The following is a 19,175-nucleotide window of genomic DNA, read 5'->3' as shown; positions in this document are numbered from 1 at the left end:
AATGAATGAATAACGATAACTTTTACAACGGTTTTGGAAATTGCTTAATTTTTTTATTATAAATAAATAAATTAAACCACACTTTGTTCTTCAATTTTAAGTATTCTTTTTTTTTTTTTTTTGCATTTAATTAAATGAGGGTTCATCTCTGTCTGTGATCCAATCAAACGCACCTGAGGTCGTAAATACGATCTCCCAACTCGTAAATATGACCTTCCCAGCAGAATACACAGTTTGTAACCTCAGAGACAAAGCTGTAAATTAGAAGCTTTCAGCTTTACAAAGGTCTTTGCAGTTTCTTTTACAATGAGATGAAAAACTGTATATTTTTGTCTTCTTCACTTCACAAAACGAGAAGCTAGTGAGAAAACTGCTGTTTATAGCCACTATAGCATGGAATGTAACAGGAACAGGATGTTCTGCTACATTAAAATGTACCTAAATACAGATTATAAATCATCAAACTGCTGTAACGTAAGAGGAATTAAACAGAGTTGATTAAAGAATAAAGGGTCTTTTTATAGTGCTGCTATCTTTAAATCTGAACACAAGGACAAAAGTTTGCACACCCGCAGACAAGGGCGTCGATTTGGGTAGGGACGGTAGGGACATGTCCCTACCAATATCCAGGGAACACTTAATTGTCCCTAGCAATAATTCGACCAAGCCTATATATACATCTATACATAACCACTGATGTCCGTCTGTGTCTTGTGCTTTATTTTACTTATTTCATTTAACATTTATCCAGGAATCATTAAATAAGTTGAAAAATATTTTACAATAGCGCAACTAGTGGAACACAAACGGTTAACAGATTTACCCCCTGCAATGAATCCTGCCTCTGTATCTCACCTCTCTAAAAGGATTGGCCTTTGCCTTTTTTGAGTCCTGCCTCTGTAACCCACATCGCTGTTTGATTGGCTTTGTCTTTCTCGCTAATGTGTTGAGGTCGGCTGCAGCTATATTCCGTTGTATGAAGCAATATGCAACGTGATTATGCAGGTTACCTGTATGTGAGGAAGGAAGTATTCTTATAACAACAGTTTTATGCACAAAATACAGGGAATGTTGTCCCCACCGATGTCAAATAAATTATGTCCCCACCAATGTCAAAATCAAACTTACGCCATTGCCCGCAGAGATGACAAAGGTATTTAACATTCGGGGGGTTTCGTTTGACGTTAATTGATTATGATAATATAATAACGTGGGCCATTAACATATACACGAGCCTATTTTAAAATAAATATTTCCTTTTTTTTAACATCTAGAAATCATGCATAGTTTTTGAATGGGTTAAAAAGTGTTCGGAAAACAACTTTATGAATAAAGTTTATTTTATTAAGTATAAAAGAAACTATTATTTAACTACATTATATAAATTATTATGTATATGATAATACATAGGGGGGCACGATGACTTAGTGGTTAGCACGTTCGCCTCACACCTCCAGGGTTGGGGGTTCGATTCCCGCCTCCTCCTTGTGTGTGTGGAGTTTGCATGTCCTCCCCGTGCCTCTGGGGTTTCCATCGGGTACTCCGGTTACCTCCCCCGGTCCAAAGACATGCATGGTAGGTTGATTGGCATCTCGGAAAAATTGTCCGTAGTGTGTGAGTGTGTGAGTGAATGATAGTGTGTGTGTGCTCTGCAATGGGTTGGCACTCCAGTGTGTATCCTGCCTTGATGCCCGATGACGCCTGAGATAGGCACAGGCTCCCCGTGACCTGAGAAGTTCGGATCAAAGTGGTAGAAAATGAATAATAATACATATATATGTATATATATATATTATTTATTTATATTTTATTTTATTTTTATTTTTTAACACGCCTCCACTGGATATTGACTTTGTTCTTGTTGTGAGTCAACTCTTCATTCAGTGGTAACTAATATCATGTATGACATTCATCTGGGATGATCTAATCAGACCTAGGAGGACTGTGTGTGTGTGTGTGTGTGTGTGTGTGTGTGTGTGTGTGTGTGTGTGTGTGTGTGTGTGTGTGTGTGTGTGTGTGTGTGTGCGTGCGTGTGCGTGTGAGTGCGTGTGAGTGCGTGTGTGCGTGTCACCTTCAGTAAAGAATTTTACAAGCTGCACTTGAACTGGGTCTCACATTTGCATAACCCAGATATAGAAATAAGGCCACCATCTCCATCACTTTCATCCCAAACGTCCCTCAGTGAGCAGGATTCTCACCATAACAAAGCTGACAGTGGGCTGAGACCTCCTACATATCTGAGGTAGTCATTAAGGTTATGCTTATCTAAATAATTCCATTCTGCATGTGTGTGTGTGTGTGTGTGTGTGTGTCTGTATGTGTCTGATAGAGAGAGCTTTCTCCTCCAGTTATGACTCACACAATTCTCATGTGTGTGTATATATGTGTGTGTGTGTGTGTGTGTACATGCTAAACCCCCAAACCCACAGTGTTTCTCGGTTGCGCAGGCCTGGATTCTAACCTTTTAATTGCTGATCATTTTTGCTCAGGCCTAGACACACACACACACACACACACACACACACACACACACACACCATTAGAATAGGGTTTTTTTTTTTATTTATAGCACAGCATTATTTTAAGTTGGGACTGGAGAAAAGCCTGTTAGAAATTCTGTCTCTTGAACGTGACCTTTTATGTGACCTTTGATGTGATCGAGGTGTTTATTTGTGTTGAATTTTAAGTAGATTTAAACCCCGCTGTAATTTTTGCCCGATTTCTGGTCAGACAGCCGTGAGTCATGCTGGAGGTGACGGATGACTGTCGATTTGAGGAACTCATCACAGTGCCTACATTCAGCCTTTTGAGACATCAGGATTGGGATTTGATTTGGTATGAAGCATAAATCATGACACCGTGAAGGAAAAAATGGAGACGGGTGTCTGGATCGTGTCGGATTTAATCCGCCTGGATTTGATTGTGGAAATTCTCACATGAACATGAGAGGGAAGAGAAAAAGATGTCACTTAGAGATGAGGCTTTGGTAGAAAAAAACAAACTGTTTTATTTGTATAGAGCTTTTAACGATGGATTTTGTCACACAGCAACTTCACGGAACTCCGTCACGTCAGTATATAAATGTAGGCAGAGGTGACGGTGGTGAGGAAGAACTCCTTGAGATGAATGAGGAAGAAACATTTCCATTTCCCTTCTATCACTGTGCACTATAAGGTCAAAACCATGAAATCTATTTTAATAAGGTATCATCTGGTCTATGATTCAAAGGAAAGGTGAACAAGACAGTAGTGAGAGCAGCTCTGCTGTATGGGTTAGAGACTGTAGCGGCGAGGAAAAGACATGAGGCAGAGATGGAGGTAGCAGAGATGAGGATGTTGAGGTTCTCTAAAGGAGTGACGAGGATGGACAGGATTAGGAACGAGGACATCAGAGGGACAGCTCAGGGTGGCTGTTTTGGGGACAAGGACAGAGAGACTAGATTGAGATGGTTTGGACATGTACAGAGGAGGGAGATGGTTATATTGGTAGAAGGATGTTGGAGATGGAGCTGCCAGGTAAGAGGTCAACAGGAAGGACAAAGAGGAGATGAGGAGTAGAGGATGCTGAGGATAGAGTTAGGTGGAAACTGATGATGGGAAAAGCCCAAAGTAGAAGAAGGAGATCATCTGGTCTGATGATGCAATCTGACATGTGATGAGCCTCCAAGCAGGAGTAGGACATAACATTAGGCATTTCATTTCATTCAATACTGAGCTGAGCTTTGTGGAAAGTCCGAGTTCAAACTGCCTTAACTCATCTACGCGAGTTGTGGATCCCTTTCAGCTCTTTCAGACCTATCCTTGGCCTTTTATTCGTCGACTAATCTCTTCCACCTCCTCCTCTACTCATAGGTGTGTTTGTATTAGTATTGGTGTTAGTTTTATTTTATGTTCACAACGGATTTCACATCGCTTCGTAGAATGCCCGGAAAGTTTCGGTTTCTTTTATGGGACCAATTCCTTTGTTCTGGACTTTGTGATGCTGTTCATTTAAAACTCTCACCAGGACCAGTTGTAATCGTATGCCGACATTCATCATCACGTGACACTTCGGTTGAGATAATGATGTGACTTCTAATGGAAACCGGTTGCTCCAGAACTAATTTCGGATCATTCCATGTGACGGGAGTGAAAACTTACGCAATCGCACTATAATCCGCTGAATATCCTGTAGATATATCCGTGGTATGTAATTACACTTAAATTTCATTCATTCCCACACTACTAGCTTCCATGGCGCTATAAAATGTGGAAGGTGGGTGTGAATCACCCAGTCAGCCAATCATGTGCAAGACGCATCAAATGTAGAAAACGACTGAGCGCGTCAGGAAAAAAAACGACGATTACAGACACACTGGTTTGAGTTAGAATCTATCTCTAATCTCTAAGAACAAGAAAACGTATCAGGTTAAAGTGCAGGAGTAGAAGTATTTATGTGAGAACACTGCTCTTTGATCAAGTTTAATACACAAGCCATCCAAATTCCTGGTCTAACAGGAGCATCTGACCTGAGCGATGTGTTCAGGGTGTGACGAGTCGGTGTTAATCCTGTTGGCACGCTTGTAGCGAATTTATTAGAGGCAGGGCATTAGCAGCGATCTCAGGATCTCAGGCTTCTGTCACAACACGCTGTAGCCTTGTTGGACTAAGACCTGCGGTTTACACAAACTTTAGCTTTAGTCCAAGGGAAGCTTAGCGACGAAAGAATGAACGAAGGAACGTCAGGACGAGGTTATTAAAAGGATTCATTCCTATGTTATTAATGCTTCTAGAAATGCTAGTCATGCTAGATTAGAAAATCTCTTGAATAGCAGCCTTAATGCTAATTGCTCCGGTCTGATTTATTTTCACCTCCATTCTTTTCACCCGGTTCTTATTTTTGATGGTCCTGGCTTCTGAAAAACGTGAGATCTCGCTTTGAATGCATCATATTTTCATTTGTCACTCGTCTCGCCTGGAGCTTCTCGGTATCAGATAACACAGACATCTTCAGACATAATAAACAAAGATAAACAAAAACAGAACTAGACGCTACATCGCTAGCGCTGGCTTTGCAGCCATGAAGAATCTTCGATATTTCACTCATCAACTTTAAACGGAGGTGCATCGAGCTCGCGACAAACAGACAGCGTGTACACTTTATAAGCGAGCGCTCATTAAGGCGTGGCCCCCGATTCCACCATCGGACGCGATGACAAATCATTGGCTACTTGATGATCCGTGGATTTGTGCGGCGTCCTGACGCGGCACGTGTACGTTACAGCATTGAGTTTAAGCTGCTAAGTCTATACATGTGTCGCTTTTCTTGCGAATCAGTTGTTGCCATAGAAACCATACCTTTGAATCTACACGTCCAATCAGATTTCAAGAAACGGACGACATCATGGCGCACGTCTTTTTTCGTTTTATCCTGGCTAGTGATTAGTTATATCCTTATGGTTACTGTCTGGTCTGCAGCTAAGAAAACAATTTTTAATATTCTTTCATATTAATTTGTTCTACTGCACATAGTCATGCTGTCTCACACACTCTCACACACACACACACGCACACACACGCACACACACCACACACACACAAAGGTGTGGGAGTGCAATAGTAGGCGGTTTTATGTGTCACTTCTTTCCTATGGGGAGATTTTCCATCAGTCTCTGTTTCCTGTGCTGGGGTTTGAGGTTTGTGTTGTATATGAAGGAAAATGTAATTACTTTTTCATGCAAAAACTTTACAGTTCCTGCATGCCTGAAATGTGCCGTGTTTAAATTGCACACAACTGTCGTGCAAGTGCAAGTGCAAGTGCAAGTGCAAGTGCACGCCTCAGACAGTTCAATCACTGCTCGTCTCTTTGTCCTAGCCGAGTCCTTGAGTTTGAACGTTTCATGAAAGAGAAAACGTTGCTGATGTATGTTTTATGCTGGTGGTATCCTGTGTGTGTGTGTGTGTGTGTGTGTGTGTGTGTGTGTGTGTGTGTGTGTGTGTGTGTGTGTGTGTGTGTGTGTGTGTGTGTGTGCGCGCATGTGTGTGCACAAATGCACATCTCTGGTCGGGTGTGTGTGTTCATGTGTGTACATGTGTGTTTGTGTGTTTGTCTTGTGTGTGGATATGGGAGTTGTGTGTGTGTGTCAGTCTGGGTGTGTGTGTCTTTCTGTGTGTGTCTGTCTGTGTGTCTGTGTCTGTCTGTGTGTGTGTGTCTGTGTGTGTCTGTGTGTCAGTCTGTCTGTGTGTGTGTCTGTCTGTGTGTGTGTGTGTGTGTGTGTGTGTCTGTCTGTGTGTCTGTCTGTGTGTGTCTGTGTGTCTGTGTCTGTCTGTCTGTCTGTGTGTGTGTCTGTCTGTGTGTGTCTGTGTGTCTGTGTCTGTCTGTCTGTCTGTGTGTGTGTCTGTCTGTGTGTGTCTGTCTGTCTGTGTGTATCTATCTGACTGTGTGTCTGTCTGTCTATGTGTGTGTCTCTCTGGCTGTGTGTGTCTGTCTGTCTGTGTGTGTGTCTGTCTGTCTCTGTGTGTGTCTCTCTGTCTGTGTGTGTCTGTCTATGTGTCTGTCTGTGTGTGTGTCTGTGTGTGTGTGTGTGTGTGTGTGTGTGTGTGTGTGTGTGTGTGTGTGTGTGTGTGTGTGGGTGTCTCTCTGTCTATGTGTCTGTCTGTGTGTCTGTCTGTCTGTCTGTCTGTCTGTGTGTGTGTGTGTCTCTCTGTCTGTCTGTCTGTGTGTGTGTGTGTGTGTGTGTCTCTCTGTCTGTCTGTCTGTGTGTGTGCCTGTGTGTGTATGTGTGTGTGCAGGTGTGTCAGGAGACAACAAAATCTGCTCAAGGTGAGGATTAGCGTTGTTGATTGCTGTTGGTTTTGAAGACCTGATTAGACTGCTTCCTAAATGCTCAGCCTTTAGGCCATTTTTAAAAGCAACCGCAGCATTTTTTGATCCGAAGCGTGAGAAGAATGCGTTTTTCCGTCGTAGTCCACTTCTGTTGGCGGCGCTTCGGATTTGGACGGCGCCTACAATTTGAATAAATCTGCCATTCAAGCAGTCAATCAATCAGTGCGGTGACTGATGGGTCGTGTACTTAAAACACTGATATTTATGGCCTGTGTGGTCTTAGAATGAGTGTCTGGTGGATAAAAATTCCAGCCTGTGTGTGTGTGTGTGTGTGTGTGTGTGTGTGTGTGTGTGTGTGTGTGTGTGTGTGTGTGTGTCTCCAGACACAAGAGACTCGACTAAGATTGTGTCTCTCTCTCTCTCAGGCGAGTCAATCTAAGTCTGTTTATAAATCCCAAAATCCATCAATGTCTCCATGAGCTTTACAGATCCTTAGCGATTGACAACCACCAAGCTTCGGATCATCTACGAAGACAAAGACGAAAATTCCACAAAATCCGTTTAGTGAAAAACAACCCACTTTGGGAATGTACGAAAACGAAAATTGACGATGAATTTTTTTATTTGGTACCGAGCAGCATGATGGTGAACCGGGTAGCGATCCCTCCTCACAGCTCCACGGTCACTACTGCGTTTTCCTCACAGTTCGCTCCAGCTCCAGCGCTTTTCTCCTCACATCCCAGGAGGTGGATCGTTTGATCTAAATACCCCCTGGATGTGAACGTGTATGTGTGTGTGTGCTTGGGTTGAACCTCTGTCCTGTCCAGTGTGTATTTCTGCCTCATACACAGTTTTCAGTACAAGTCTAACCAGAATAATGCACTTTCCAAGCAAATTAAATCCAATCTACAGTAGGTAGAGTCAGGGTTCTCTGTAACACCCGAGACGGATCCGGATGTGGATCCGGAGCCGATACAGAAGCAATACACCCTGGATGGGATGCCGGTCTACTACAGGAGACTATTCACACACTCGTTCACACACTAAGGGCAAATTTAGAGTCCAAGGATAATTTGAAGACAGAGGAAGGACACTGATGTAGCTTCCAGAAACCAGTTTGAATCTCTACACACAGAAACATGAGCTAGCGTGGAAGCTGTGAGGAGGCAACGATGCTATTTTGTTTTTGTGCGTTATTGCACCAAGTACCTGATTAATACACTACAGTTTGTGTTCGAAAGATAGCTTCGGTGATGAGTATATGTGGTATGTTTGTGTGTGTGTGTGTGTGTGTGTGTGTGTGTGTGTGTGTGTGTGTGTGTGTGTGTGTGTGTGTGTGTGTATATGTCACATGTTCTGTCTGTTACCATGTAAAACCAGCATATGAATCATGCCGCTTTCTGACCTACAAATGTGGGAAGTCATGATTCACCCAAAGCTGATTTTAACCTTCCTCAGGCCAGCTTGCTTTCCTCCCCACCACACACACACACACACACACACACACACACACACACACACACACACACACACACACACACACCCGCACGACACAAACACAACACACACAGTGACACCAGCAGGCTTTTCATCATTCTCTGGAGGAGCTTTAGTGTGCACTCTGCCGCTCGGTTTGATTAAGGGGGCAGCATGGACTTTTTGTTGTCACTTACATCTGGAATGTCTCAGCTTTCTCAGAAGCCAGTGTTTTAACCGGAGTGCATGTGTAACTTTCTGAGGTAACTGCACATCTGTCTGTCTGTCTGTCTGTCTGTCTGTCTGTCTGTCTGTCTGTCTGTGTGGTTATGAAGCTAACAAAGGAAGCAGCCGTGCATTCTGCGATGCGCGCGCGTGTGTATTTTGAAGACGCCGCTGATGCGTTGTTGACTGCGATCTAGAAACTTTTTTTTTTCTTTCTCTTTTTTTTTTTTTTGCGTAATACCGTGTTCCGTAAAAAAAGTTATGAATGTGCAACTTTCAGCAAATTTCATCATATTCAGGCAAAAAGTTTTCATCCAGTCAGAATATCATACAGTTCCTCGGTTTTACAGCCATACTATATATTGGTGTTACCTTTAATAATGCATATATATATATATTTTATAACCTTGCAAACAAATGAATGTTTATTAGATCTCTGGGTGTTTTATTCTCCACGTCATTGACGCTGATGTATTTAAATAGTACGTGCACGCTCGTGCGATGTGTGCGTCCGAGACGAAGCACAGGCGCCGAGGCCTTTCCCTTGTGACAAATCCCAAGCGTGTGTTTAGAGATGATGTGTTTCATGTAGAGAAGATGAGCACATATTTGGTAGCAGTCACACATTCAAAGGTGTTGCAGTGGACATTTTTTGTGGTTGGGGTTTTTTTTTTTTGTGACATGACACAATCAAACAAAAAGGTCATAGTAATGATATCATATAAAGTTAAAGATATCTCTTTATCTGTCTGTTTATCTATCTGTCTGTATATCAGTCTGTCTGTGTCTCATGAATGAACGGATACACAGATCGTCCATCTATAAATCTCCCACTCTGTCTGTCATTCCGTCTGTCTGTCTGTCTGCATCTATCTATCTATCTATCTATCTATCTATCTATCTATCTATCTATCTATCTATCTATCTATCTATCTATCTATCTATCTATCTGACCGTCCGTCCGTCTGTCTGTCTGTCTATCTATCTATCTATCTATCTATCTATCTATCTATCTATCTATCTATCTATCTATCTATCTATCTATCTATCTATCTGACCGTCTGTCCGTCCGATAATCTATCTATCTATCTATCTATCTATCTATCTATCTATCTATCTATCTATCTATCTATCTATCTATCTATCTATCTGACTGTCTGTCTGTCCGTCCGTCCGTACACAGATCGTCCATTTATAAATCTCCCACTCTGTCTGTCATTCCAACTGTCTGCCTGCATGTATGAATCTATCTATCTAACTATCTATCCATCTATCCATCTATCTATCTGTCTGACCTGGGACTTGTCTTTGTATCATCTTCTGTAGACTTGTGTTAATCAGACACACTCAGACCAGTATTTATCTCATTTATCTTTCCCTGTTGCATCCAGTTTCTTTGCCCGGCCTGTAATTTCACAGTAAAGTGTAAGGAGAGCCGAGATACGAAGGACATTTCAGACCCTTCTTGTAATTATGTAGCTTCAGTATGGCCCGCTCAGGCAACCAGTGGCAAACGAACCTTTACTGATGAATATTTTATAGTCTCGGGAGAAATGGTGCCTGCTCATCCCAATCACAGAGGTGCAGGCAGACGATCTGATTGATTTTCACCCCAGGAAGGAGCGCGGGTTTATTTCGAGCTAAAGCCTGGTTCAAGAGCAAAGGCTTTAACCGGCTCCTTGTTCTTTGCTTAGTCTGACAGGATTAAAATTTACACTCGGTCAAAAGCAAAACTAAAAACGCTTTATTCACCCGATGATTGATTTGAGTCTGATTTCACGACTTCTTCTAGAGTAAATGATACTTTTATTATAACTTCTTGTCTCATTTAAGAGCTCAGGAGCTGTTTCTCTGGTAACTCTTTTAAATATCACAAACCTGCAGTCAACAGTGCAGACAATTGACCACTAAACCCACCATGGCTTGTGAAGCTATTTCCCAAGAACTCATCATCATCTCCTGCACTAAAAATAGCCAAGTGCTGCATATTTACCATCTCTGACAAGAGGCCTGCACTGAGTTAACATACATCTGATAAGAAGTTGTACCGAGCTCAGTATTATACTGCCTTATCATAGCCTACACTCATTTTCACAGGAAGATTTTGACATTACCTACTCATCTCATAATAAGGTCAAACGGTAGAGTCTTTGATCAGAGATCCCACTTACGCACTTGTGGTCTACTGTCGTAGATACACCCTGGGGTTTGAGCCGATAAGCACTTTTGGATTGGCGTGCACGCTCAGCTGGTTGCGCATTCAGCACACAGGAAGAAGCAAGTTAGCGATATACATCACCTGTTGATCCACACCATGACGTGATCAGCTGAGATGCCGAAGAACACGCGCACGAGCTCTGTAAAAAGATGCTACAGAGTCAGGAAATCACCAAGCTTCATGTTAGATCCCCTAAACACTGACATCATCTTCTGTGTCTATGGCCAAAGTGGAAAGTCCCGGGGAAATGTGAAATAAGAAATTCAATCAAATGAGTTCCTTCTTCTTCTTCTTCTTCTTCTTCTTCTTCTTCTTTTTTTTTTTTTGTACTACCACTTTATTTCTTCATCTTGCTTCCTTTTTGTTTAGAAAATAGTAAAGTGAGAAATCGAACGTTTTAGAAAAAAACATGCACACAGTCAACACGGTAACGTCTGTCTTTCTGTCTGTCTGAGCTCCCTTCTGGTCTGTTTATTAAGACAGGATGTCTATCAGTTTATCTGTCTATCTATCTGTCTGTCTGTCGCTGTGTCTGTCTGTCTGTCTCTCTCTCTCTCTCTCTCTCTCTCTCTCTCTCTTCTAGATGAAAATGAAATCTCTTTCTGACCCACAAAATCAGAAAACCAGATACCAGTTCATCACTTCCTGCAAAACACTGTGCTTGCCTTCACACACACACTTACCGAAGCCACCGTCGGCTCGCCGTCGTTTTTTCTGATCCGGGTCTGAACCCCTGTAAGCAGAAATCACTGCACTTGGCACACTGACTGATTCTGAAACAACAGCAGCTGTACATTGACATCAGCACTGCAGAAAAAAATGTGGCCATTAAGGTGAATAATATTCTCCCTCGCTCGCTTGAGTCAGCACCGCCGCTCGGCCTGCCGTCACGCTGCCTCAGCAGGGCTTTAATGATTTAATGTTTATGAATGCTCTAATCTAATGTCATAGAGCCTGGCCAGTTTAATGAAGCCTTGATTAGTCTTTCAGTGGATTTGATCGATGTATTGACAGAAAAAGCTTAGAGGAAAAAAAAAAAAACATCTGCAGGGAAGAACTGTCAAAGCTTTTTTTTTTTTTTTTTAAATACAAAATTTCCATTTTCTTGTCAATGACCTTGTAATCTCTTCTGACCTTTAAGCAAACGAGAGCACCGGTTTGGCGTGTGGGTGGAGAAGCTGCATAAGAAAGCAAAACAATGGAAAGATTCTTCCTTCTCGCTGAAGTGAATATTGCAGCTGTAATTAGTGATGAGCATCGTTTCCTCCGATTCATCACACCCTGTAACACGTCTCACGATTTATCCTGGCAAAGACCTGGTTAGCTGTAAAGGTTTCCAGAAACTTTATTGCCTTGATGTTTAAAAAAATATATATATATCATGATAGTTAAAGGCATTTCTATGATAATCAACATGTATCACAGTGCTACTAAACAGCCAGCAAAACTGTAAGAGAAAAAAAAAATGAATCGGTTTTAACATTTTACACAAAATATTAAGAGCCGATCAGCTACTTTGCGATCTGCGATGAAAAATAAAACATATCGATGCATCTTCATACGGTCCTGCCTTGTAGTGGAACTCCTCTCGAGCTCTCCCGTGCTCATTACAATTATTAGTCTAATTTAAGTAGCAATAAATGGACCCGGTGTCACCTTTAGTAAGTAATGAGATGAGGAAAAAAAAACCCCTCATTACTCATTTGGAGTGTAATTAAAGATATCTTGACAGGAAGCTCGAAATCTTTGTGGTCCTAATTTTTTTTCCTGGGATATTATTTGCCTGAAAGACAGACAGTAATAAAAGCACTGAAAATGGTGATCTCATGTCCATATTTTGTCCACGGTTTTCTGAATAATATGACACACACCTTAGTGAGAAGCGCCGGATTTCATACAGACGCGACATGTGAAGACGTTTCCCGTAAAGTGAAAGAAATCTTATATATAAATATGTTCATATATATATATATATATATATATATATATATATATATATATATATATATATATATATATATATATATATATATGTATATATACTGTGAGTTTCAGCGTTCTGTATTTAATGAGGCTTGATTAATTCCTTTTAGGTTGGTTTGTCGTCTATTTATAAAATAATACTCTTTTCTCATTTATTCCTCTGCTAGAAGCCTGTACTCAACAACTCTGTACAGTAGCTTTCCAGCTCACAACCTTCCCGTGATGTTAGAACGCATTTTCACGGCTCACACGTTTAAAAATGATACCCTAACTCTATAATGTTGCTCCCTTTGTAGCACTAGTGGGTTCGCATGTTGTCAGAATTACCATAATTATGACTTTCTGACCGAAAAAAAAAAAAAAAAAAACATTCACGTCTTCATCAAACGTCTAATTACTAGTCGGGATCTTTTTTTTTTTGTAATGCCGTTATTTGACTGTGTAACGGCACATTTTGAATAAACAAGGCAGAAAAACCGAGCAGCGACTCTCCACAGACGTTGTAATTAAGAGTATAGTTTCAGGATTTAACTCTAGCTCTGTGTCCTTCAAACATTCTCTGTTGTTTTTAAGATTTAGCTCTTTGTCTGTTAAACATCAAGACGCTCGCGCTACTTAGCGAACGAACCTGAGCTAACAGAGCTGAGTGACAGAAATACTGAGAGAGGTTTTTTCTGATATCCATGAAAGTTTGAGCTAGCTAACTAGCCTGACAGGAATTCCTTCTGAGGATTTTTTTTTTTTTGGTCATATTTATAAACATTTGTAATCACTAATGCTACCTACTAGCCAGCTGGCCATGAGCTAACCTGAGAGGATTTCTGTGTCCTGGTCAGATATCTTTCTACGGGATGTGGTAGTCGTGTGGTCAAGGTGTTGGACCCCTGAGCGAGGCCCTTAACCTTCAGTTGTCAGTTGTATAAAAATGAGATTAAATATAAGTCGCATCTGTCAAATCCCGTACATCTTTGTAATCTTTGCTAATGCTAACCTGACAGGATTGCAATGTGTCCTGTTCAGATATGTTTATAATTTCTGTTAATGCTAACTGGAGCGCTAACCTGACAAGATTTTTCTCAGGATTTAAAATCAGTACTAGAGTTAAGATGAGAGGATATTTATAATATTGACTCCAAGCCAGCTGGTTAAGCTAGCTAAGCTAACTAATATGCGCTAACCTGAGACGATTTCTTTTCCTCATAAATGGTATAAACAAGTGACAGTAAGCTAATCTGACAGATATTCAGATATGTTTATAATTTGAACAGTACTGGATGGAAATCGGAGGGGTACGGTGGCTTAGTGGTTAGCACGTTCGCCTCACACCTCCAGGGTTGGGGGTTCGATTCCCGCCTCCGCCTTGTGTCTGTGGAGTTTGCATGTTCTCCCAGTGCCTCAGGGGTTTCCTCCGGGTACTCCGGTTTCCTCCCCCGGTCCAGATCGGCACAGGCTCCCTGTGACCCGAGAAGTTCTGATAAGCGGTAGAAAATGAATGAATGGAAATCATCTCTTTTTTTTTTTTAACAAAAAAAACATGATTTTATTTATTTATTTATTTATTTATTTATTTATTTATTTATTTTTAAGCAAGGACACAGGACTAGCATTATATTTCTTAGAGAGAATTGTGTGTACTGTTTTCATAGATTCATAGCTTTTAACCATATTCATAGAGTCATTGGTCTGAGTGTGTCTGACTAACACAAGACTACAGAAGATGATACAAAGACCAGGACAGACAGACAGACAGACAGACAGACAGACAGACAGACAGACAGACCAAATAGTTAAAAAAAAATGTGCAAAGGATCAAGTGCGGATAAATATGTCTGTATATGTTCAACAATAGATAACGTTATAGCAGGTCATATGTGCATAAGTATAGTATTGCATCAAAAGTGTAAAGGGAAAGAAAGAAAGAAAGAAAGAAAGAAAGAAAGAAAGAAAGAAAGAAAGAAAGAAAGAAAGAAAGAAACGCTCAGTGCATTTTTTTTCTGCTGGCTGAAGTCCATCCTTTCTTATTACACCAATAAAATGCCTGTGACATGAAGTAAATCCTTCGCTGATCCCCTAACCATGAAAAATCACAATCCCTGCCTCCCTACTGATAGATTTTATTTCTGTAACCCTTTTGAAATAAATTAGACATAGATTATGGACCGAAAATTAAAAACAGAAAGAAATACCAAATGTACTTTTAAAATGAACACTTTAGAGAGACTATAATTTATTTACAGTACACATCATATATTTGTACAAGCCGTCGGAAGAAAGAAAAAAAAAGTCGTCATTTATTTGACATGAATCTGTCTGGTTATGGCATTGCTTTAGTAAAACAAACCAGTTTAGAAATGGGATGTGAGGCGAAATCCAAGACAGACGTTGTGTCCCGACAGTAAACACTGCAGTGCTCTAAATAACATTACCCGATGTTATAGATCTAGCTTTTTTTTTATATATATACACTCTGCGTTCTGATGCAATAAAATCTGATCGTGTATGAGATATCATGATTAGAAAGCTTTCAGGGCCATTCGCTTTAACAGGACGTACTGTGTAAACTAACGGAGACGTGCATGGAGTCGCATAAACGTGCATTACAATTGCACACTGAGGCACGACAGCTAAAAGGCTACCATTAGTGAGTGAGCATTTTAGCCCTTGTGTGTGAGTGTAACACAACGTGATGAGCCATTAAAGACGCTTCAGAGGCAGGAGAGCTGCAGGACGCACGGTGATGTGTGTAAGCAGGATCACATCACTGCACACTGCAGGAGGGCTGCACTCAAGTGCTCACAGAGACTTATCCAAGGAGGCTGTTGTCATGGCACCCCTGATGGGGGGTTGGGAATCGAGTGAAAAGTGATGGCACATGCGTTTGATGTCGGTCACATGGGCTGTGCGCGAGCGCTTGCTGCTTTGTTCTGTCAGCATCACTCTGCTCAGTCACACACATGGCCCGTTTAAGGTTGGGGGGAGGAACTGCATCACGAAGCACATCGACATCACACACACACACACATTTGCTTCTCAGGAGACGACACGCTTCTTACGGGTGCCAGTTCTGCTCATCAGAAGGGATTTAAGCCCCAAATAGAAGAGAGGGGGATTCGGATTTAAGTTCAGCATCTTCAGCCTTCAAACACAGTCTTATACACACTTTCATACACACTCTCTCTCACACACAATTACACACTTACACATAAATACCGCACTGCCGAACGGCACCTTCTCAAACGATTTTACTGTCCGCATCACATCCACTGTTAGAAAAACTTGTCGCAAATCTGATAAAAATGTCAGTTTTCATGGTAAATTTGTATCGAATCATGATTGCAGTAACGATGACCGTCATCACCGTGGTCAGTATCAGTAGACATCAGGGGTTCATAAATGACATACATTCGTTTGAATAAAATTAAAAACCGCATTTAATATAGTGTAATTACATCGTAGTTATGCGTACATTTATATTTTATTCAATTAAAAAAAAAATAAAGATACATATATAATATTTGTTTTCTTTCCTTTATTAATATTAATAATACAATATAAGATTTATTTATTAAAAAAATCCTAGAAAATTATTCACGTAATCTGAACATACATATGAGTTTATTTATTATAATGAACATTTCTTAATAATATGCCTAGTGTTTATTAATAGAAGAAGTCTATTCTATGTCTACTTCTCCACTCCTCCTCTTTGTGGAGATGTTTAAAGACTATTACTATCTGTAGACTGTAAAATCCACTCTATCACTAATTAGCATTAAAAAAAAAACAAAAAAAAACAGAGCTGCACACTACACACACTTAGACCTCTTTACTTAGCAGCGAGAGTAGTGTCGTAGTGCTGCGTCCCTGGGAGCGAGACAAGCAGAGCGCCGCAGTGAGTTGCTCCGGGCAGCCAGGAAGGAAAGATGCTCCCTTTGGAATCAGCGTGATGAGAGAGGAGGAGGAGGAGGAGGAGGAGGAGGAGGAGGAGGCGAGAAAGACATGTTTGCGACACTCAGCACTTCTGATCAGAACAGCAAACCCCAAACCAGTCATTTGTGGCGAGCGTGTGTGTGAGTGCGTTGTCCTCGCGTTCCTCGGAAATGCTCCGGCACGGAAAGCGCATTCCAGAGCCGAAACACTGCGTTTGGGTTCAGACGAAGCTTGCAACCACATCTGGAAACATTATTCTTGGAAGACGGGTCATTATGCGTCTTAAACAACACAGGGAGAAAAGCAAAAGGGGAAAGAAACACGACGGGAAAAACAATAATTGGAGCGATGAGGCGAAAACAAGGAATTCTTCAAAGCTGTCATCATCGCCATAACTGAGATCAGACCCATGGCGTAAAAAAGTGCCGTAAAAAGCTCACAATCACATGAAGTACAGGTAGCTGTGCTTATGATCATCTATCACAGTTAGTGTTTCCTGTTTGTGGAAACTTAACCACTCTGTCCTTCATTCTTCAACATCCACAAACTGCAATCTGTTAAAGAAAACAGACCGACCCTTTAATGCCAGAGCTTGGAGTCTGACGTCTTTGCTGATAGGATTTATTTTTCAAACCTTAATAAACAGTCGAAGAGTCGATATCCATCATACGTGTGTTCTGTTCTGTGTTCTGGAAAAGTGTCAAAGCAACAGGAAGTGGACTTACTGGATTGTTCTCTACGACACGCAGCACAGTCTTTATTCCCCTTACACCGCTAGCCAGGTTTTCATCCGCTTTTGCCGTCTTTCTCTTAATCCGCTCATTCTTCATCGCTTTTCTTTCTCTCTTCCTTTTCCCTGCTCTTCGTCCTTTCCTTACACTCTCTCTTCTTCACACGGTGACGGTGACTTTTCTCTCTTGCACTCGTTCCCTCTTTCTTTTCACGTCACTCTTGTCATTTGCTTCGGATCATCTAGAAAACGCTTCATCTGTACTTCGGTATTTACAGATACTGTAGGTGTTTAATACGGATCCGGGGAATAGAGCGGAATCTCACCAGTCAGCGTCATCGTTTCCGACACGGTGTGTTTAAAAATTAAAAATTTAAATTTTTAAAAATTTAAAATTAAATTAAAATTATTTAATTAAAAAAATCTTTTAAAAAAGGAAAATAAATGCAGTTTTGTTGGAATTCTGTCACATAAATAAATAAATAAATAAATAGAAATTTTGTCTGACTAAGAATAATTAAAAAAAAAAAACAGTTTAAACGAGGTTTTCTTAATAAATAAATAAATAAATAGAAATTTTGTCTGACTAAGAATAATTAAAAAAAAAAAACAGTTTAAACAAGGTTTTCTTAATAAATAAATAAATAAATAGAAATTTTGTCTGACTAAGAATAATTAAAAACATCCCAATTTTTATTTATTTATTTATTTGTTTGTTTATTAAGAAAACCTCGTTTAAACTGTATCACTGATCAGGATCGTGATCTTATATCGTACATGTCATCGTTTCCTCGGAAACCCGGGTTAGTGAGGAGGAGCCTGCGCATGATGATGGATGGCAGCTGAAAGTGTGATGCGTGTTAGTCAGCAGAAACATGCGACGCTTCTTATCTCTCAGCTTCTCGGCGTGTTTGTCTAGAAACACAGTCAGCTACAAACAGACACGCCGCAAGCTTTCTGCTTGTGTTTGTCCTATTTTTTTTTTTTTTTTTTTTTTTTTTTTTTTTTTTAACCACAATACTGCACCTTACACACACACACACACGCACACACGCACACACACACACACACACATACTGCAGTTTGTGAGCTCTCACCCCTGTGGTTTTGGGTTTGACTCGATGCGAAAGGAGTCACTGGTTCGTGGGCCTCATGTTCCATCCCTGCACCGGTGGAGTTTCCATTAGCTCACAGCCCTGATGGCGTGATGGTGCTGGGCATCGTGACCCTCTGACCTGCCCGAGACGAGCTCGTCTCAGCTAACTGTTGTAGGCGAGACACCTTCATCGATGACTCACACACTGCCTAAATGGCTCACAGACTTTCTGGAACTTTCTCCAATATTTAGTGCAGCTGATTAGCCGTACCCAGATTAGCCGTACCCAGATTAGCCGTACCCAGATTAGCCGTACCCAGATTAGCCATACCAAATGATCTATGCCCATAGTAACCATACCCAGATTAGCTATACCCAGATTAGCCACGCCCAGTTTAGCCACATCCATGTGACATTGCGAATCGAAACTGAAAAGAAATTTAAATCTGCTTTGTCATGTCTGTCTCTCTCTCTCTCTCTCTCTCTCTCTCTATCCTGTGTACATATCTTTTTAGTTCAGGTTCCACCTCTCCCTCACTCTCACTTTTGTTTTCGCACCTCTTTTCTGTTTTCTTTTACTTTATTTTTTGACATTTCTTTTGCTCATGGCATCTCTCCTTCTCTCCACTTCTCTCTATCCCTCTCTCTCTCTTTCTCTTCTTTCTCTATCCTTCTCTCTTCTTCTCTTTCTTTCTCTACCCTTCTCTATAGTT

General features: G+C 40.9%; 1 protein-coding gene across 3 annotated transcripts in view; it reads left to right on the top strand.

Annotated features, from left to right (window-relative positions):
- Window positions 1-19,175, top strand: part of bach2b (BTB and CNC homology 1, basic leucine zipper transcription factor 2b) — a 103,255-nt gene that overhangs the window by 52,859 nt on the left and 31,221 nt on the right. Inside the window, exon 1 of one of the 3 annotated variants that reach the window (XM_027152232.2) lies at window positions 6,729-8,543. The exons of the other annotated variants lie outside the window; for them this stretch is intronic. The gene's annotated coding sequence lies outside the window, so the exon portion shown is untranslated. Of the gene's footprint in view, window positions 1-6,728; window positions 8,544-19,175 lie in introns of those variants that run through there. 3 annotated transcript variants of the gene reach the window in all.

The sequence above is a fragment of the Tachysurus fulvidraco genome, chromosome 9 (genome assembly GCF_022655615.1).
Source record: "Tachysurus fulvidraco isolate hzauxx_2018 chromosome 9, HZAU_PFXX_2.0, whole genome shotgun sequence".
In the NCBI taxonomy this organism is placed as follows: domain Eukaryota; kingdom Metazoa; phylum Chordata; class Actinopteri; order Siluriformes; family Bagridae; genus Tachysurus; species Tachysurus fulvidraco.
The sequence above is the reverse complement of the archived record's forward strand: the minus strand, read 5'-3'. Positions and strand labels throughout refer to the sequence as shown.